Here is a 23,087-nt window from a genome sequence, read left to right as displayed (position 1 = left end):
GGGGCTCTCATGGATAGACTCATGAACACTAACATCTCTGCCTCGTCCACGGCCTCTGCCACGGCCAAGGCTATGGCCCCTAACGGAAGATCTCGTCCCAGATACCATCCTGAAATAATATCCAAGACACAAGATGCTAAAATAACCATGAAACATACTACTGAAATACATAGATAAAAGACACATGTTTTGCAAACAAGATATTTTCAATTTTCAGTTTACCTATAATTTCAGTTTTGAAGTTTTGAGTGTTGAAGTATGAATAAAATAGGCAACTAATAGTTTATATACTGTTTTAGTTCAACTAGCTTCAAGTTTTAGTTTAAGGTTTGCATTTTTATTCAACAAGTTAACACTAGTGGCGTTTCCAATATACCCAGAGCTCCCAATGTAGAAACTTGGGCTCTGATACCAGATGTAACGCCCCGCCAAGGGATCTAAAAGAATTAACCTAAAGTTTCACTAAGTTTGCTAAACAATTTTTTTTTTTAAGTAAGAAAGTATGTCATACACATCAAACAAATAGTAGCGGAAGCAATAACATGTAATCATCGACAAACATACATTGCAAGTTACATTTCTTAAAGATCCCAAGACGTTGAGTCACATTTTAAATTTAATTAATTCGAAGTCTAACAACTATCACATACATAGAAAAGAATAATCAGAAACTCCAATGTCCATAATATACATTTTTTCCGAATGCTCCTTGGCAAATTAATTCGGAATGCTCATTCATCCACTGTACATGTCACAGGGTATGAAAGGCTTAAAAGAATATACATATGTAAAGATCAAGATACAACATCCTCAAATCCATGATACAAAGTACAGTAAAAATATATGAAACTATTCACCATACATGATACATCCATACATCCATAATGATAAAACATCTATCATAAAATCTAACCATCCATCATACTAATCCAAGAACATAGTGTAGGTAAATGCCAATCACAAAATCTCCAGCCACGGTGACCACGGAACGGATCTCAATGGTAAGAGTAAAAGCACTACCACCCGACCGCGTGGAACCTAAATGGTCCACTCCCACCGCGCTGAGGAGATAGTCTCAAGTCCCAAATAGGATAACAAAACCTATAATCATAAATACTCTCTAAGTCCAAGAAATCCTATAAGTATGCTAACTCAAGGGTTCCTAAAAAGATCGACATCTAAATCCCAGAGGTACCACAAGACACGTAGGAAACCTAATATGCAAGTGGGAAAGTGTCATCGCAAAAGTCATGTAGAAGTTACCCGAGCAATCCCTTAGGAATCCCGGGTCCCTACTGATCCTGCGGCCACTAGTATCCTCTCGTACTGACGAGGCATATTATGGAATGCAAGGTCGTACCAAGCGTCCTCTCTACCCCATCCTAGTTTGTACTAGCACTCATGGCATGGGAGAGAACATACAATTATCTTGTTAGGTTCATTTTCTCTCATTTAGTGTAAATGTTTTCACTTATTAAAAAATGACTTACAATGGGTTTCTCAAGGCAGCCTCTTAGGGCTCCGACCCCCATTGCAAGCCACTTCTCGACTCTACACATAGATAACCTACCCTAGCTCATGAACTCGTAAATCAAAGAATCATAATAAAACCATCTCAGTCCTATACGAGCAACTGAAAATATCATAAAAAGATAATCCACAAAATATATCAGTTCTTCATGAGCAACAGATAACATCAAATAGTAATCATGTAATCACGACAGTTCTCTATCAGCAACTGAAGGCATCAATGATAAGTCACAAAATCCAATGGTTCTCTAATGAGCAACCAGAAAGTAATACAAGTATAACTGATCGAGACTCAGAAATGGTTAAGTTAGGTATTCTCAAATACATACACCTCAGCTTCACACAAGGAAACTGGAAAGCAATAACAAACAGTAAACACAATCATGTCATAGAGCACTTCATCACATTACCATGGTCAGGTTAAGAAAAATCAAGACCAAATCATCAAGACACCACATTCACAACCCCGAGCCTCTGGTAACAACCTGAACTGGTCAACGCTAAACCAACCCCAAAACATTCAAAGTACAAAGACAACAACAAAGTCTCAGAGATTGGATCTGAAAGTATATTATTTAAGTTAAGGTAAGGTTTGTGTTTTAGTTTAATGTCGAATTCAAGTAACAAAGTTTTCATATTAACCCTCTTTACGATTAACCCTTTCTATAATAACTTCCATTAAGTCAATCTTCCAAATCTACTATCTAATCAGATAGTATTCATTATTAATTAACTTTAATTAAACTAATTTTAGTTAAAGTAATCAATAATCATTTGATCTAATTACTTATTTTAATCTATCCATTAATTGTTAAATTATTAATATTTAACCAAAATTATCAATAATTTAATATTTACCATTTATGTGAAATACATTTAATATTTATTATTTAAGTATTAATAAAATAAAACTTTTATTAAATAAAAATATATAATAATTTTATTAATTAAAAATTTTAATTAATAATAAAAATCATTTTTTGTAAATAATATATAAAAAAAAAAAATTTACAAACTATATATATATATATTTTTTTTTAAATAATAAAAAAAAAAAAAAATCAAACTTTTTAATATAAAACCGCCGGCTTAAATAAGCCGACGGCCTGCCACAGTCCTGCGGACGCAGGACCTGCGGTAGCAGGTACGTCGTACCTGCAGACGCAGGGCCTGCGACAGTAGGTACATCGTACCTGCTGTCGCAGTACTTGCGACGCAGGTCTGTCGGCTGAGCCGATCGTGGGGGGTGGGCACGGGGTAATTCCCTCCCCCCCCACAAACTTATAAAAATTATAATTTTTTTTTTTTTAAATATATATTTTTTTTTTTTTAAATTTTCAAATATAATAAAATAAATCCAATTTTATTTTTAAAAAATTAGTTTTTATTTAATTTTCAATAAAACAAATTTTTTTAAAGGAAATATATATATCTAGAACTTTCAATTTCATTAAAACAAAACCCTTATTAAATTAGATCTTAATTTCTAAATCAAGAAAACAATGGTTCTAATTAATTCATCCAGTCTCCATGGATACAGAAATTATTGACGAATAATTAATAACTTCACAATATTGAAAGCTTAAAACTTTCATCACAGAGAATTCAGATCTACAAACCCCAGACACGAAGAAGGCAGGAAGGGATAATTGCGTATTAAATCGATAATCGAAAACACCAGACCCTACCTGATTCTGATGCTATTATGCAATCTCCAGGAACTGTAAAAGAATTCGCTCCTCTCAATAACCTTCCTCTGGAAAACTTTCTTGGTATCATCTTTCTGAAAATTCGCTTCCAAAATTGTCTCCCCCCGAAAATTCTCATCCAACTTCGTATATCCCAAAAATGAACCCCCAAAGTTGTGATAAGCAAATTCTCCTCAATTCGGGGCACTAATTGTGCGTTTACCCGAGAAGACTCTTTGCACAACTCAGTTAACTCCAAATTAACTTTTATTATCTTTTCCAATTCTTTTGCATTCAACTTTCATGCACATTAAGTTGAATTATTAAATAACTTTATTTAAAATTTCACTTGACTTCAATTCTTAATTAATTTATTACTTTAAATCTTATGTGCACTTTTTAAGAAATTAAAATAACATTATTAATTTTTATAATTTAATTCTTATATTTAACTCATGTTTAGATCATGCGATCTAGAATTCTTAATAAATTAATATCTTTCAACTTTTTAATTTATTTTAGAATTTAATTGATAACATATTTAATTAATTTAAATAACAATAGTATTTAGCATTTATTTAAAATGAACTCCAAATATATTATTATTAAATTAAATAAATATTATCCTGTTCTAAATATATCTTGAACTTTAATTTCCAACTTTAATTCTTTTATTTAATTAATTAATTAATTAATTAAATATAAAGATATAATAATAATTCGTTATTAAATTAAATCATTAATTAGTCTTTTTAATTAGACTTAATTAATAGAAAAATACACCAAGGACTCATAAAGCAACATACGAAAACCCATCATAGAAAAATACATACCAAATCAAACAAAAGGGTTATAATCACAAAATTACATCATTTGATGCATTCGGAGGGTACTTAACTCAGATACTTGTCCTAATTATCAATTAGGACAATTGGCTAAAGGGTTTAGGATTTGGACTTAAGAGTTTATCTCCCCTCTCTTACCATTGAGACAGTGCAATAGGGTACGCTCATCCTGACAATTCAGGGAAGTCGATACCCGGTACCTGCAACCTGCATAAAATCCACGCATGTACAAACACAATATTCTAAGCTAAACAGGCAATGGCAAGAATCCTAATAGAGGTAGAATAAGAGAAAATATTGCTCGACTGCTAGCCTGAATTTAGAGAACCAATTCTAGTGAATATGAATGGAAATCGCTTTCAGATGCTTCTTTTAAATTAGGAGTGGATGTCATACATGCTTATGTCACCCAACCCAATGTAGTCGATGAGTCTAGTCTCGAGTATAATGAGTTTGGCTCAAATTTTTCTTTAGTGCATCACATTGACCACTTTAGGCCTCCTCTTGATTTAGATCCCTTTGGAGCTTTCTCTATAGGCTCAACTTATCTTTTCACTAGAGATAATTCCTTTCGTGTCAACAACCTCGAAGCTTCCACTTCCCTCTCACTCATACACCCCTATCTCATGAATTCATCTGTTCAACATAAAAAAACAAGAGCTACCATATTTTCAAAATGACTATGAGATCACCTGCTATTTAAATGCTATTGAAATTGTCGCATCTTCCACTAGTAAACCAATGACTAGTATGACAGAGATGAATATCTAGTACCTCAATCACAAAATAAAGAGAAAAATGAAAAAATAAATGTTCAAATGGAAAAAACCACTTTGTGGTGGTATCTGAACCTCAAAATAGTAAAAATAAAGACATATCCAAGGGTGAAAAACTCTTCAAAGAGCCCGAGGATGAGGTGCTTGGTAGTCTCCCAAGCTATTTCTAAGATAGGTCAACAATTTTGATCAAACCAACACAACAAATCAATATGGGTAATGAGGAGTCTCCTAAGATAATACATGTGGCTCAATACTTGTCAGCATAAGAGAAAGAACAATTTACAAAGTTCTTTAAGGAGAAGAAAATGAACTTTGCATGGAATTATGTTGATATGCCCAAATCAGATACAAAACTATAAATGCACCATCTCTCCATAGCTCATGGTGTCAAACTAGTCAAACAAAAGCTGAGAAAAATACACCCTCATGTTGCATTGTTAGTAAAAGCTGAGCTTGAGAAACTATTAAGCGCCAAATTCATCTAAGCTATTGATTATATGGAATGGATCTCCAATATTGTACCTATGTCAAAACATGACAAATCTTTTTGTGTATGTTCTGATTTTAGGGATCTTAATAGAGCATGCCCAAAAGATGACTTTGTGCTACCTAAAATTGACATGATAGTGGATATGACTATCCGTTATGAAATGTACTCCCTAATGGTTGGTTTCTCTAGGTATAATGAAATTAAGATAGCTCCAAAAGACTAGGAGAAAACAACTTTTACTTGTGCATGGGGAACCTTCTACTAGAATGTAATGCCATTTGGACTTTAAAATGTTGGTGCTACCTATCAAAGGGCCATAATCACTATCTTTCATGACATGATGCACAAAAATATGGAATATTATGTTATGACACTTTAGCCAAATCTAAACAAAGAAGCACTCTCCTATCAAACCTGAGTTTGGATTTTCGACATATGGAACAATTCCAACTTAGGCTAAACCCAAAGAAATGTGCTTTTTGTGTCACATCAAGAAAGCTGCTAAGATACATCATCTCTGCTAAGGGCATAGAGGTAGACCCTGAAAAGGTACAAGTTATCATGCACATGCCACATCCTAAAAACATTAGTCAACTAAAGAGTCTACAAGGATGCCTTCAGTCAATCCAGAGGTTCATCTCTCAACTTGTTGATAGGTCACAACACTTCAAAGAGAATCTACATAAGGGTGTTGCCTATACATGGAATGAAGAATGTGCAAAAGTCTTGACTCAAATAAAGGAATATCTAACAAATCCTCCTATTCTCATGCCTCTAATTTAAGGGAAACCTTTGATCCTCTATATCTCAACTACAACAAATTCCTTAGGGGCTTTGTTGGCACAACGCAATGACAATGAGAAGGAAAGATCCATTTATTATATCAATCGTATCTTGGTATCTTATGAGCTCAATTATAACAACATTGAAAAGTCTTACTTAGCTGTAGTTTTTACATCCCAAAAACTCAAACATTATATGCCTGCACATACTATGCAGCTACTTGCAAAAATAGATCCTTTAAAGGACCTTTTAAGTAGAGCTGCACTTATAGGTTGACTTGCCAAATGGGTGATGCTTCTTTCTAAATTTGATATTCAATATGTTGAACGTAAAGCTTTTAAGGGACAAGCAATTGCCGATCAATTGGTTGAATTCCCAATTACAAATAATGCTCCAATGTAGATTGATTTTCCAGAAGCCTCTATTATGTATGTCACTGAGAGGACGTGGAAGATGTTCTTTGATGGCTCACACACTCAAAATGGAGCTGGTGCAGGGATTTTTTTTGTTACACCTCATGACTATACAATCCCAAAGTCTTACAAACTAATGTTCCTCTTTATGAGCATGAAAAAAAGGGGGAAATGGTAGTCAGTTAGATGGGAGGCTAGATTTTATGGATTTTATTAACAAGGAAGGCTTAATGGATCTAGATCTACAAGTTATTGAGTTCACATGGAGTAACAAAAGGATAGGTGATGAATGCATCCAAGCTTGCTTGGATAGTGTAATCACCTAAAAATAGTCATCTAGACTATTAACCCCCTTTTTAGCATTTTGGCTAAATTAATTTAATCATTTACCTAGACCAAATTGCTAATAATCAATTTATTTGATTATAACCTATAGTTTGACTATGCTATCCTAAGTTCATTATTTGATTAAAAGAACATGTCCCCTTTTAATTAAATAAAACACCCCATTCTTCTAACCCACTTAAAGTGCACACATAAAGTCCTTTTTCTATTTTGCAATTAAAAGAAAAGGCTTTGTGACTTTTGTCGTATATGACAAGTCAACTTATATTCTATTGGTTGACTTGTGTGTGCACATGGATCACTCCTATTTTCGAATTCCACCGTTGATCATCCACCATCTTCATCTTGATCTCCACCATCCGTACATCTTTAAAAGGGAGAGAGCTTTCCCCCTCAAAGAATCCATCTTTTGAATATTGTCATGTTGCAGGTTTTCTAACAGGTTTCTTTGGAGCTTTGTGGAGAACTTCTCATCTCTTGTCTCATTCTCTCATTCCATCATATTAGTCTTAAGATCATATTGCATGTTAGTGTAGTTTTTTATTTGCAAATAATTAGATCACATAGCATAATAGTTGGATTTGTAACATTCTCATCTCATTTTAGTATAGCTTGCATTGTGCATCTCATCCTAATATAGTTTCATTTTTGCATTGCATGATCCAAGAGTTCTTTGACACTAGCACTCTTGTTCTTGTCTAAAGAATCTCCCATTTTGTGGTTTACTAGCAAGGGCTGCATTTCTAAAGCTCAACTGAGAGCTCTCATGTGTTCATTTGTATGCCCCTTGCACTCCATGACTAGGGAGCTCTAAGTCGGCATTCGAGCTTTCCAATCTATGGAGAACCTTGGATAGAATGATTTAGAGAAGTGCACCTTTTCAAGTGTACATTTTTGGTGCCCACCATGGGGCGGGACTGTACGTTTTGCCCTACCTTTTCTTATTTTCACTTACATTTTTCGTACTGCTCTGTATTTTCTTTTTTTTACAGTCGCAGTGTTGGGCGACATTTTTCTAGTATCGCACGACAATTCACAATACTGTCGTGCGACACTTTTTTGGAAATAGTGTCGCGCTTATAGCCTGTATATTATCGCCCTCTGTGCAAAACTCTGTCGCACGGCTGAAGTAAAACTATCGCCTTTCTTTACTGCGGAGTATCGCGCGACATTTGTTCAACAAAAAGTATCGCCTGACATTTTTTTTTATTGTTCCTTGAGGGATTTGATCAAATTTCTTCTTAGCTAGTTGACTATCATTTTTAAGAAGGTTTCTAGGTTGTCTTACAGAGGTTTAATTCACAATTTTTGTGATTATTTTGTGCTAACTTGTGGGCTAACGAGTTGTAATTGCAGGTTGCCCTCTTTGTGAAGATAATATTGAAACCTTGCATACAAAAAAGAACACATGTCAAAGCTTCAAATGTGCAAGGGCTACTAACGTTGTTTTCAGGGTCGCCCAAAGCATAAAAACCCAAACTTGTTTGATTTTTTGTTTCCATGTGCGGCATTGAATAATTGTTCATTTTTATAGGCACATAAAACTTGTGATTGGAGTCTTTTGGTAATAGGAGAGTATGCTCTTCACCCTTGTGGTGAACCAAAAATCTTGACTTGTCATTTGGTTTCAAAAGCAAGGGGTAACTGAATCTTCCTGGCGTGTTTGGGAGAAAATGATTGGAATAGAAGAGTATGCTCTTCACCCTTGTGGTGAACCAGAAATCTTGACTTTCGAAAGTTGATCCACTTTGTATAGTTAGAATCCTTTAGAGGGCCTGCTCTCGAACAACCTGAGAGGGACGACCCAAGTGGGTACAAGCTGATTACCTGGCTCTTCCAACCCACTATAAACTCAAGGCTACCAAGGACACAAAACTTTGGTAGACGTAGTGTTTGTCTTCGCCTAGTGTGATCGCTTATGGGATTTCGACCATAGGGAGATCACTAGGCAAGAATGTTTAAGGTACTCTTGTGATTGCGAGATCAGTTACTCATCGCAAGGTGAGGTGTCCCATAATTGGGAGCAAGAGGGACACTATGAACGGAAGCCCAATCTAAAAACCCTAAGTTAGTAACTACCCTTTTTAGCCGCTCAACTTCTTGGTGCAAGGATCGATCCTAGTGGACTACCCGGATCACCCCAAGATTTACACTCACCATATGTGTTCCCTTGGTTGTGCTTATGGCACTTTCATGACAAAGCCAATATCTCTTGTGGGAAACCACTTGGTGTGAGGCGAAGGAGCATCAAGCGTGGGCTAAGTTGTTGAGTAATGAACCATGACTCTAAGGTAGATTGCTTGGCTATTGTTTTCGATGTTTTGACCAGTGTTAACGTTCTTGCAACAAAAAAATTCTTATAAAAAGTTGTTAGGAAGGTTGTTCTGATATCTCAAGTGCGTATTGACAAGGTTGTTTTTACCCTTGATCAATTGTTTTGAAGACATGTTACAACACTTACTATTTGCAAACCTTGTTGTTTACTGATACAAGCTGAAACGAAACGCTATCTGATTGAAACGAACTCCAAACCAAAATATTGACTTTTTTACACAAAATTGGCACTCTGTCGCACGCTTTCACGAGAAATATCGCGCGACATTTTTTTCAAAAATTATGTCGCCTGTCAGTAGTAAATTATGTCGCATTGTGTCTGATATTCTGTCGCACTTGGTATAAATATCTGTTGCTTAGAAAAAAAAGTATCGCACTGCTCCTAAAATTCTATCACACGACATTATTTGCTGAACTTATGTCACCCTCCTTTTGAGAAAGTATCGCCTAGAGTTATTTTGGGTCAAAAACAGAGTTTGCAGTTGGATTTATTTGGTCTAAGGAGTGTCACGCTGGTCACCCTTGATCCTAGCCACGTATCAGTGTGTGAAGAATTCATCCTAAGTTGAAAAGATGGGTTTAGTCCATTGAATGTAAGTCTTGAAACATCTTGATAAATCACTTGTCAAAATTCAGCTATTATTTTTCTAGCTATCCGCTATTGAGCTTCTCACTCGTTCGCTCAGCTCGAGTCACCCGTGCTATAAGATCTTGAGCACTGTTTGACAAGCCATCTATCACATTTTGACAAGTGACTAGTCTTGGTCGTAAAAGCTTCAAATTCGGCTCGCTTTTCTTGTCCTACTAAACAAAGACAACTCTTTACATGCCGGTCACAACTAGATATCAAGTTGGTAACGGTAGCCACACGCCTTTCATTTTCAATCAATTGGAAACACCACCCAAACATCCTCGCAAACAACCTTGTGATAAGAATCTCGAATTTGCTCAAACAAAAATGGCCAACGTTCGGCACAACCCACTTTATAGTTTTGAAAATCCATTTGGTACACCCTTTGAGACACCCCAGGATACGAGTGGTATAGTCACTATGGTGCACCTTGATGAAATTAAATGTTGCTTAGAAGAACAAGCACGTGAAACCCAAAAGAATTTGGAGGCTATATACGCTAGGGAGAGAGAAAATCAACAAGTTGAAACTGACAATCAGGCACGCTATGAAGGATACAAAGTAACTTGTCCTCAAAATCCTTTTGAGAACAATGATGGTAATCACATGCCTTTGAGGACTCCTAGAGCTGCCGCTGGCACATGTCCTTCACCTAAACCATCTCATCATGATAGTGATGAAGAAGTAACTAGCAAAGACGTGATCAAATTTCAACAAGATGGCTTCGCCCAAAAACTAATGCTCAGAGCTTTAGAGGAAAATGGAGACCAATACTTCCGATACATGGCAGCTAGGGGATGGAAACTCCCTCAAGGTTTTAATGTTGAACATATTATTCCAAGACGAGAGCCCACTAAGGCTGAAATCTTAAGGGAAGAAATATAGGAACTAAGGAAACAATTTGCACAACTAAAAACTTCAAACGAGCCACCTAAGACATCATTTGTTGACTCGATTTGCGCTCTTTCGTTCGATAGGAGTCTATACATGCTGCCATTTCCTAAGGATATAGAGGTTCCTAAGTATGACAAATACGATGGAAATGGTGACCCTCATGACCATGTGAGACATTTCTATGCTATTAGCATGGACTTTATGCATGAAGACACCCTTCTTATGCGTTTGTTTCCTAGAAGTCTAAGAGGACAAGCTATGGAATGGTTCACAAAATTGAATCCTCCTCTTAAAACATTTGACAAACTTGCGCAACGCTTCATCCAACAATATTCATACAACATTCAACATCCTGTGACTGTGCTAGACTTATGCAACATCAAACAAAAACTAGGAGAATCTTTTGCAATATACCTCCAACGATGGAGATCTTTATACTCTCGGTATCCTCGGCAAGTGCCTGAGGCTGAAAAAATTGACATTTTTGTCAATACGCTTGTACCTGAATTATACTTTGATCTAAGAAAATAGTTATTCACATCCTTCAACGCCATGGTAGAAAGTGCATATCGCATTGAGGATTTTGCTATCAAAAGAGGTGATATTTCCATAAACAAGGATAGAATTAACAATGGAAACAGTAAAGACAAAGGCAAACCTTGGAACAAAAACAAGTATGTTGTCAATGATGGAGTAGTGGACACTCCTAAGACTAAGGAACCTGCATTTAACCTTTCCAATGCCATCTATGTAGCAAAGCAACAAGAAGGTTCAAAACCACAAACCTTTGACAAAGGCTCTAAATTTGCAAAGAAGCGACGTGTTTACACACCTATGGTTGAACCTTATGAAGTGGTTTTAAAAACCTTAATTGCAAACAAATTGGTCACCTTTCCAGACAACTCACGTCCTTATGATCCACCTGTTAGACCTCCATGGTGGAGAGAAGATCATACTTGCAGCTATCAACAAAGTAAGGGACATAACACAGAGAATTGCTTCAAACTCAAAGATGTAATTCAAGACCTCATCGAAGCTGGCAAAGTTGTTACAGATGGCCTTGTTAAGAATACTAATCATAAGGCTTTCCAAAAACCATTACCTAAATATGAAAAGGGTGAGACCTCAAGGGTAGTTGCCAAAAAGAATCATGACACCAAAATCAGTTATGCTTACGCTGACACTGATAATGTTATAAGCATGCTTGAGCCCATTGAATGCGTATGTATGGCAAGCTCCAACAATGAAAACTCACCAAATTATGATGCTGAAGATGAACGACCAAGAGTGGTCTTAAAGACATGATCCACTCCTCAAAATCATAGTGATACTAGACCCAGGGTGGTACTCCGGGTGGCTGGGTCTTCATCTTCTCAAGGTGAACCACTCAACGCTGTCACTAGGGGGCAATCTAAGGTTGTCCTAAAAGTTGCTAATGATCCTAAAAATGCTTCATCGTCTAAACAACCAATTACTTCCAAAATCTCCAACTATGATCTTGTTAGCCAACTGCAACGCATGCAAGCGCAAATCTCCATTTTTGAATTGCTAGAGTTATCTCCTTTGCATAAGGATATCCTTGAGAAAGCTTTACGTGCTGCCAATGTTCCCACAGATATTGATGCAGAACAATTCCAAGCTATGGTGAACCACATCTCCTCGCCTCACTATCTCACCTTTTCTAAAGAAGATGACCGAGCTCTCAGTCATCCCCATAACCTTGCTCTTCATATCGAAGTTCAAATCTTTTGTACCCGCGTCCGTCGAGTCTTGATAGACAATGGTGCATGGTTAAATATCATTTCGTTCAATGTAATCCAACAATTGGGCATGTCTGAATTTGCCATCGATCCTAAGCGCAAGATCACTATAAAGGCCTATGATGAGGTTGAAAGGCCTTCTAAAGGTCTAATTGTACTTCCAATCAGAGTTGGTCCAGTTGAGAAGAATGTCATTTTCCAAGTCTTAGACATACCACTTGCATACAACTTGTTGTTGGGACGACCATGGATTCACGATATGCAAGCAGTACCCTCTACATACCATTAGTGCATTAAGTTCCCTTTTAATGGTACTAAAGTGGTTGTCCCCGGCGACAACTCCATGTCTATCAACACATTATCTGTTGCCGAAACACTAGTCCCGCACAATCGCTCTTCTCATGAGCTAGCACCATCTTTCACAGAATGTGAACAAAAACTGAAAATGATGAGCCTTGGTATGGGCGAGTACACTTTGGACTCTATTGTTGCCTTAACAATTTCCCCTCGGTCTTATGGGAAACCAACTATTGCAAAGAAGTCTTTTGCTTCTGCTATGACACTTTTTGGCACTTTTGTGCAATCTTCCATACCACTGGAAGCAGAGAAGGAAGAACAAGCCATTAGAGATTGGATCTACAGAGAAGAGGAAGACGAGGAGGTTACAATGACTACCCCTATTTCTCCCAAAAAATATGGAAAAAGCTATAAATTTCTGACAAAAATGGGCTACCAAGGCCACAGCTCCTTAACTGGTTGTAAGAATGCTCTAGTTGAACCTTTAAGTCGCACTCAAGGTCATGATGCTCGAGACACTGCTGGTCTAGGCTTTGGGCTAGACAATAATACACCAAACTGTAATCGAAGATTACTCATGTCTAGTGAATCGAAGGATGATGACTCTCCCATAATTGCTACTACTGCACAAGACGAAGACTTTGTTCCTCTCACTTCCCTCCTTTGGGAAGAAGAAATAGTTACTGCTAATAATGAAGAAGCTTCTACCTCCCAACAACAGGAACAAGAAGGGTCTACTTCTGAGGACATAAATAGAGGACAAATTAGGCAGAATATTGCTCATCTCATAGATAGGGGTCAAAGTACAGATTCTCATGACTATGAGTGGGAAAGCCTCTCCGATGCATCTTGCGAGCTAGGGGTGGATGTCATTCATGCCTATGTAACCCAACCCGATGTAGTCGAACGGTCTAGTATGGGGTCGGATGAGCTTGACTCACAACATGTCTTAATGGATCACGCTAGTTCCTCTAGGACTATTCCTGAGCAGGACTCTTTTGCGACATTTTCTATAGGCTCAACTTCATAGGTCACCAGAGATGACTCCTTCCATATCAATCACATTGAAACTTCTCCCTCACTCTCGCTAATTTACCCAGATCTCATAGATTGGTCTATCCAAAATCAAAGACCTAAAATACGATCTTTCCAAAATGACTATGAGATTGCTTGTTATCTAAACACAATTGAACCTGTCATTTCTTCCATGAGCGAACCCATGGTTAACATGACGGAATCGAATATCAAGTACCTCAGTCAAAAAATTAAAAGAAAAAATAAGCGATCAGACGGCGAAAACCACATTGTGGCAGTGTCTGACCCTCAAAAAAGTAAAAATAAAGACGTATCTAATGGTGAAAACCTCTCTGAGGCACCTGCGGATGAGGTACTTGATAGTCTGCCAAGCTATTTCTAGGATAGATCTTCGATTCTAGTCGAACCTACACAGCCTATCAACTTGGGAACAGAAGAATGTCCTCAGATTATCCATGTAGCTCAATCTTTGTCAGACAAAGAAAAGACACAGTTTGCTCAATTCTTTCAAGACAAGAAGGTCAACTTCGCATGGACATACTCTGACATGCCAGGGCTTGATACAGATCTCATCATGCATCACTTATCAATCTCACCAGATGTCAAGCCTGTCAAACAGAAGTTGAGAAAAATGCATCCACATGTGGCTCTACTGGTCAAGACAGAGTTAGAAAAACTATTGAATGCAAACTTCATTAGGGCCATTGATTATGCTGAGTGGATTTCCAACATTGTACCTGTCTCCAAGCATGAAAAATCCATACGAGCTTGTACTGATTTTAGAGATCTCAATAAAGTGTGCCCCAAGGACGACTTTCCACTACCAAACATCGATATGATAGTGGACATGACTGTGGGTTATGAGATGTACTTGCTCATGGATGGATTTTATGGGTACAACCAAATAAAGATAGCTCCAACAGACCAAGAAAAGATAGCCTTTACATGTGCATGGGGTACCTTTTGCTAGAATGTCATGCCTTTTGGGCTCAAAAATGCTGGCGCTACATATCAAAGAGCAATGACAACCATCTTTCATGATATGATGCATACAAACATGGAAGACTGTGTTGATGACACATTGGCAAAATCAAAGAAATGAGACACACATCTCAAAGACCTTAGTTTGATATTGGACCATATGGAACAATTCCAACTTAGGTTGAATCCAAAAAATGTGCCTTTGGTGTCACTTCTGAAAAATTGCTAGGTTATATCATTTCAGCAAAAGGCATTGAGGTTGACCCTGAAAAGGTCCAAGCTATCATGGATATGCCTCCACCAAAGACTATCAGTCAACTTAGAGGTCTTCAAGGACGGCTACAATCCATAAGAAGATTTATCTCTCAATTAGCTGATAAGGCTCAACCTTTCAATAAAAATCTGCATAAAGGATCTACCCACATTTGGAACAATGACTGTCAACAAAGCTTAGACCAAATCAAAGGCTACTTGGCAAAACCGCCAGTTTTGATGCCACCCATTCTGGGAAAACCTTTGATTCTGTACATTTCAGCTACGGATTCTTCTCTAGGAGCACTCTTAGCCCAAAGTGATGAGACAGGTAAAGAAAGAGCCATATACTATATCAGTTGAACTTTGGTGGCTTATGAACTAAATTATACAAGTATAGAGAAGGCATGCCTTGCTGTAATTTTTGCCTCCCAAAAACTTCGGTATTATATGTTGGCCCATACAGTTCACTTGATTGCCAAGATAGACCCTTTGAAATATTTATTAAGTAAAGCTGCACTTACTGGTCGCCTTGCTAAATGGATGATGATTCTTTCCGAATTTGACATTCAGTATGTCGAACGTAAGGCAATCAAAGGACAGGCCATAGCTGACCAGTTGGCTGACTTCCCACTTGAAGATGTAGCACCTATGCAAATTGAGTTTCCAGATGCCTCAATCATGAACATTACTGACAGAACATGGAAGATGTTTTTTGATGGATCCCATACACAGAATGGAGCAGGAGCAGGGGTGTTGTTTGTTTCCCCTCATGGTTATACGATCCCAAAGTCCTACAAATTATTGTTCCCATGGACAAACAATATTGCAGAGTATGAAGCATTAACAAATGGGATCAAAATGGCCCTTGAATGGCGAATAACTAAGCTACACATCTATGGGGATTCTCAACTGGTTGTGAACCAAGTGAATAATGAATATCAAACAAAGGATGACAAGTTGATCCCTTGTAAAAAGTTGATAGATGCTCTAAGGAGTTATTTTACCTTTGTAACATTCCAACAAATTCCTAGAGCAGAAAACAAGGCTGCTGATGCTATGGCCACCTTAGCATCTATCCTCCAATTACAAGAACATGAATCGCAATTTGAGTTCCTAGTGGAAGAATTGCATCATCCAGCCTATGATTCCTCAGATAACTAGGTGATCTACACTGTTGTGGGTCACGATTCCTCCTGCTATGCAGCTATTTTCTCCTACCTATGTGATCAGGTTATTCCCGAAACCCTCACGCGCAACCAAAAATGCCAACTCCTTCATAATGCCTCACACTACACTTTGGTCTCTGGTGACTTGTATAGGAAGGGTCTAGACAAAACGTTGCTTAGGTGTTTAGAACTAGAAGAGTCTGAGAAGGCACTTGCCGAAGTCCACGATGGCATTTGTGGGGCGCATTCTAATGGAATTGCACTTGCTCGAAAACTACTTAGGACGAGTTATTACTGGCCCACCATGCAAGCTGATGATGTGCGCTATGCAAAGTCCTGTCAGAAATGTCAGCTCCATGGCAACTTGATACATGCTCCCGGGCGAGAGTTAATCCCTTCTGTGACATATTGGCCATTTCAGCAATGGGCCTTTGACTTGGTAGGAAAGATTCATCCAAGCTCATCCAGCGGTCATAAATTCATCATCACAGCAACAGAGTATTTCACTAAATGGGTTGAAGCTATACCATTATCTGCTGCTACAGGCAAACATGTTGCCCTGTTTATACTGAATCACATCATTTTTCGATATGGTATCCCATCCTCTATTGTTACGGATAATGGAGGTCAGTTCAAGAATAAGGACTTAAAACAGTTATGCAAAAAGTTTTGAATTAAACAACATTGGTCCTCCATTTACTATCCCCAAGGGAATGGCCAAGCTGAGGCCTCTAATAAAACACTGCTGAAAATTCTACACCACACAGTTCACAAGTCTGGGAAAGATTGGCACTTGCAAATAAATCCGGCACTTTGGGCCTATAGAACCTCTATTCATACTCCTACAAGGGCTACACCCTTTTCTCTAGTCTATGGCTCTGAGGCTGTTCTCCCATTAGAAGTCAAGATACCTTCTTTACGCGTCTCCTTACATGGTTTAATAATCGATGAAGATCATAGAGCTATGAGAGTACAGGAATTAGAGACACTGGATGAACGGCGCAAGGCTACTTTTGATCACATGAGAGCTTATCAGAAGTGCATGTCTACACAATATAACAAAAAGGTTCATCCCCGTGAGTTCCAAGTTGGTGAACTCGTGCTTAGAGAGAATCCCAAAAATTAGCAAAATCGAGAACAGAAAGGGAAATTTGAACCTAACTGGTTGGGTCCTTACATTATCACAGCAGCATTTGGGTCTGGTGCTTACCAGTTGGCTACTTCAGAGGGTGAAGAACTTGCAGAGCCTATCAACATCCTACACTTGAAGAAGTTCTATACTTAGAGGCTCGTTGCTCAACTATCTTGTATATATCTATGATCCTGAAAAAATCTTAAAAAATCAGAAAATGTCCTGAAAAAATGATCATCTTAGTGAAAACCTAGCAATAGGTGCTTTGATGTATCACAAAAAAAAAATAAAAAAATAAAAAATTTTCAAGTGGTGAAAACCTGGAAACAGGCGCTACTTGAAACCCTTGCACCTATGTCTATCAATCTCAATCATCCACTTCGCTACACATTTCCTAGCTTGGAATTGTTTCTTGTCGTCGTCTTGGGGGCACAACTGCTTAGCCTATTGAGGTATTCTTGTGCATTAGGGTTTCTTGGACAACTCACAAAATAGTGTTTCTCAACACTTCCCCCACCTTGACATCAAGTGTTTTTCAACACCTTTCAGATAGTTACCTACGATCTCCGATGTCGCGATATTTCTCACTATCAGAATCAAGTCTTGAAGAAATGGCTAAGTGACTTACACACATGCACTTTAACACTTAAACAACTGAGCTATGCTGATATTTATCTACTTTGTGTGATGTCTATGATGATTTATTTGCCATGTGTTCCCTCCCTAATAGTCTTTCGAGGATGTCATTGACTAGAAGACTGGGGGCATGGGGCATGTCTTCTTGATTTTTGCTTGTGGGTATACTTTGTTTGTCTATAGTGTTGTAAGCATTCGTGCTTGTCCTATTCAACACTTTGACTTATAAATGTATCATCCTTGACTGTTTTGCAAGACCGCGCTCAGGGTTTATCCTGGCACTTATGCCTTGATACAGCTGTAATCTTGCTAAATTAAACTTAGGGAATCTAATCGCGTAGTTATCTTGACTTACATGTCTCTGATGCTTAGATTAGATTTCCACATACCTATCTGATATCGATCATATTCATATCCTCATAGTTATACTAGTGATGGTTGTATGATCTCATGATGTCCCTAATAAATGCTCAATGATGAAATTAAGAGTCTAAATGTTATGCACTTCTTGCTAGTAAACCACTTTGCATATTAGCTTGCATTTTAGGTTCATTTTCTAGCTTAGTCTTGCATTCTTGCATATGGGAAGAGCTCTCTCTCTCTTCATCTTTTTCATGGACATATCAGTTAGCTGCTTTTATCTTTCACTTCTACTTATCTTTTCACCTTCTTAATCTTTCGCTACATTTCTTTGCTAACCTGTCATCACAAGGGGTTAATCCAAAAAAATTATCACATACGATCTATCCAAGTGTCACATTTTCACAAAAACATTTAAGTCTATACCACCCATATGAGAGATCAAAAACAATACACATAAGCATATACACATACATGAGCTAAAAACAAAAAATTGAAACATCACATGAAAGCTGAAACATACATTTTGAGACAAGTACACAAGAATATCGATAAACCCAGTATCTCATATATATATCAAATGTGTCATGGTACATATACAAATGTGAGATCCAAAATTTGGATATATGTCTCAAAAATACATAAGGTACAAATCAAAACACAATGTCATGTCTGACTGCCACCCTCTGCGGTTGGTGCTGGCCCTGGTGGAGGAGCCTGTCTCCTATCTAATACCTACACTGCACCCTCTAATCTTCTCGCTTGCTCTGAATAATCAAGAAAACCTTGTCCTGGTGGTACCACACTCCTATAGGCGGCATAATAGTATGCAGCTCGGGCACCATGATGCGCTGCCTCTCGTCTCGCAACATCTCGCTCTCGGCATAGCTCATCTGCTCATGCTCGCTCGTCCATCAGCTGTTGATCCCGTACTGCAATAGTCACCCGAAGTGCCTGCATCTCTTCCTCCAAGGCACAGATCCTCGCACCCTGCTCCTCTCCTCCTGCTGGATACTCTGCAGGTGCCTCTACTCTCATCGCTCGCCGCCTCCTCAAGGGCACTTCCTCCTCTCCTCCTGCTGGTTGCTCCGCAGGTGCCTCTACCCTCACCACTCGTCGTCTCCTCAAGGGAACCTCCTCCTCCTCAGACTCCGAGGACTCCTCTTTCGCATGCCTTGCCTGCACTTGCATCCTCCTTAGCCCTGCTCAGAAACTCTCCCCCTCCATCTGCCTCCCCCCTCTCCCTCCTCCTCCGCCTCCTCCTCCGTCGCCGCCACCTCCACCTCCCACTCTTGTAGGTGATGCATCTGGATGAATCAAGGGAATGGGTGTCTTTGCATCTCATAAAGATACCCTGGATCAGCCCCTGCATCTGCCACATCTGGGCGATAATCCCAGGGAGTCGCCACTAGTGTTGCGGTATCCCGAACTACTGTATGATAGTCCAGCATTGGAAACCATCCCAATCCCTCATCTATGCGTATTCGGGCATAGGTAGTAGTCTCCACTGACACCACCTATCGCTCTGCAAACTGTCGCCATACGCGACTGATCACAAATCGCTCCACAATATCTGTGCTTCGACCCACCAGCGGTCTGCTATACTGCATGTAATCTAACTCCCATGAATCTGACCACCGCTAACACTCCCAGTATGGTCACCATGTGAATGTTGTCAGCTCATCAAACACGCATCGGTAATAGGTCACATCTCCACTATGCCTCTGTGGGATGAAACCTCTATAACAAAAAATGTACGACTGGTTGCGCTCTCGTGGCTGCACCCGTGGTCAGATCATAGTGATGTGCTCCCAAGCCCAGATCTGCGCTAACACTGCTCCGCATGCCCATGATCCACCCTCATGGTATATTATCTCATGAATCTCGTGGTACATCTCTGCCAATATCGCAGGCCCCCATGCCATCCTACGTGGTCGGGAGATCAAATCATATACCAGTCGACCCCATCCTAGTGGAAAGCCCTTCTGGCCTCGGTCTATCACCAGGGCCTGGGCTAACAAAGAACATAACAAGCTGGGCAAAGGATAATCATATCCATACTCAGTCATCAATCTCTCCCAACTCAGGTGACGATCTAGAATGGTCACATCCTGGAAAAGCTCCTGCACTCGCGCTCGCCCCTCTGTCAGGGTCGTATCATAGTACACCTGTGCCATCATGAAAACTTAACATCAGTACACCTGGCATCCAACATTGAAATGGATAAATCAACAAACTACTAACCAAGTAACTGCATGGCACTCGCAGAATGCGATATACGTCCTCCAAGGTAATCGACGCCTCGTTGGTCGGTAAGTGAAAGGTGTTATGCTCACTATGCCACCTCTCTACCAGCACAGACAGTAAACTGTGGTTTGCCCAAATATGGGGCATCTGTACAACCCAGCACAAGCCCATAGCCACTAGCGCAATCTGCTCCTCATCACTCAAATGCTGCACAACACACAAACCAACCACCCTGGGAGCTCTAATCTGTAATGCCGGGAATACCTCCTGTCCAGATAAAACAAGCAATCATCAGTAATAGTCACATGATGAAAAAAAGCATTCAGAAAAACAACAAAACAATCTGTACAACACTTTCTACAAAGAGAGTGCGACACTTTTTTGAAACGGTGTCGTGCGACACTTTTTAAAATAGGAGTGCGACATTTTTATGTCGTGCGACATTTGGGTGTGGCTCGTACGATACATTTTTCTGAACGGTGCGACACTTTTTTTGAAAAAAGTGTCGCGCGATAATATTTCTGAAGCCGTGCGATACTTTAAAAAGTATCACGTGAATTTTTTTCAAAAAACTTAAAAAACATGCGAAAAACTCACAAAAAGCTCGAAAAAGCAACAAAAAGATAGTCACTTACCGGCGCCCCATATCGCTCTGGCCGGTTGTGCAACCGGCTGCACTCGAAATAGTGTCGATGAAGAGGAATGTTCGCCTAAGCCATGATGCTATGTGGACCACAAAAAATCTCTCAAATCACAAAAAGACAAATGAATAGTGAAAATGACACTTGGACCCCTTTTATAGCCTCCAACCTCATTTTGACCTAATTTTTAAAACTACTCGAAATTGCGCAAAAATTGCACCCCTAGCTAATTTTGACATCTTGGATCCATTTTCAGGATCGAAATCAAAATCTGAGTTCATGTTAATGGTCAAAATTGTCTTTTAAAATTCTACTTTCTTCTAAGCAGTTAGCTGACCTTTTGAGGTCTAATCTTCGAATCATCACTAGGGCATCTTCATTTCTTCATGTCTTCATCATTTCCATACTTCATATCTACTTCAATTCACTATTTCATGTCTAAAATCATCTTTCTACTAGATTTGACCTAATTTTTATGCTATATCCTTCAAGGTCAACTCTAGTCAAAATGGGGCATTTCATTAGTTTCTTATAGTCATTCTTGGGTTCTAATCATTTATCTGTCATATCAGACATTGCTATATCTCAAATTTTTCATGTCTAGCTAGTTTTTGCTTTCTCTTACCTCATTTCCATTTCGATCCCGAGGGGGCAGAAATACTCTATTGCTGATTATTACAGCTATCTATTTCTTAGGAGCATTTGTTTGACCTAATCACTTGCTCTCGATCTATTCACTTTGCTAGATGTTAGAATTCTTTTCGGATCCTAACATCATCTTCCTAATGTTCAGTACTACCGCTATCAGGCTGTGCATTCAGGACATGCTATCTATTTCTGCATTTCATTCTTTGGAATCAGATATCTATATCTATCACTGCCTACTTGGCTTTGATTTTCTTTGACATAATGTGTTCCCAGATCGATCACACATTAGTCAAAGAGGGGCAAATGTAATCACCTAAAAATAGTCATTTAGACTATTAGCCCCCTTTTTAGCATTTTGGCTAAATTAATTTAATCATTTACCTAGACCAAATTGCTAATAATCAATTTATTTGATTATAACCTATAGTTTGACTATGCTATCCTAAGTTCATTATTTGATTAAAAGAACATGTCCCCTTTTAATTAAATAAAACACCCCATTCTTCTAACCCACTTAAAGTGCACACATAAAGTCCTTTTTTTATTTTGCAATTAAAAGAAAAGGCTTTGTGACTTTTGTCTTATATGACAAGTCAACTTATATTCTATTGGTTGACTTGTGTGTGCACATGGATCACTCCTATTTTTGAATTCCACCATTGATCATCCACCATCTTCATCTTGATCTCCACCATCTGTAAATCTTTAAAAGGGAGAGAGCTTTCCCCCTCAAAGAATCCATCTTTTGAATATTGTCATGTTGCGAGTTTTCTAACAGGTTTCTTTGGAGCTTTGTGGAGAACTTCTCATCTCTTGTCTCATTCTCTCATTCCATCATATTAGTCTTAAGATCATATTGCTTGTTAGTGTAGTTTTTTCTTTGCAAATAATTAGATCACATAGCTTAATAGTTGGATTTGTAACATTCTCATCTCATTTTAGTATAGCTTGCATTGTGCATCTCATCCTAATATAGTTTCATTTTTGCATTGCATGATCCAAGCGTTCTTTGACACTAGCACTCTTGTTCTTGTCTAAAGAATCTCCCATTTTGTGGTTTACTAGCAAGGGCTGCATTTCTAAAGCTCAGCTGAGAGCTCTCATGTGTTCATTTGTATGCCCCTTTCACTCCATGACTAGGGAGCTCTAAGTCGGCATTCGAGCTTTCCAATCTATGGAGAACCTCAGATAGAATGA

This window comes from Cupressus sempervirens, chromosome 8 (assembly GCF_028749045.1).
Source record: "Cupressus sempervirens isolate cs-2001-9-10 chromosome 8, ASM2874904v1, whole genome shotgun sequence".
NCBI classification, from domain to species: domain Eukaryota; kingdom Viridiplantae; phylum Streptophyta; class Pinopsida; order Cupressales; family Cupressaceae; genus Cupressus; species Cupressus sempervirens.
The sequence above is the reverse complement of the archived record's forward strand: the minus strand, read 5'-3'. Positions refer to the sequence as shown.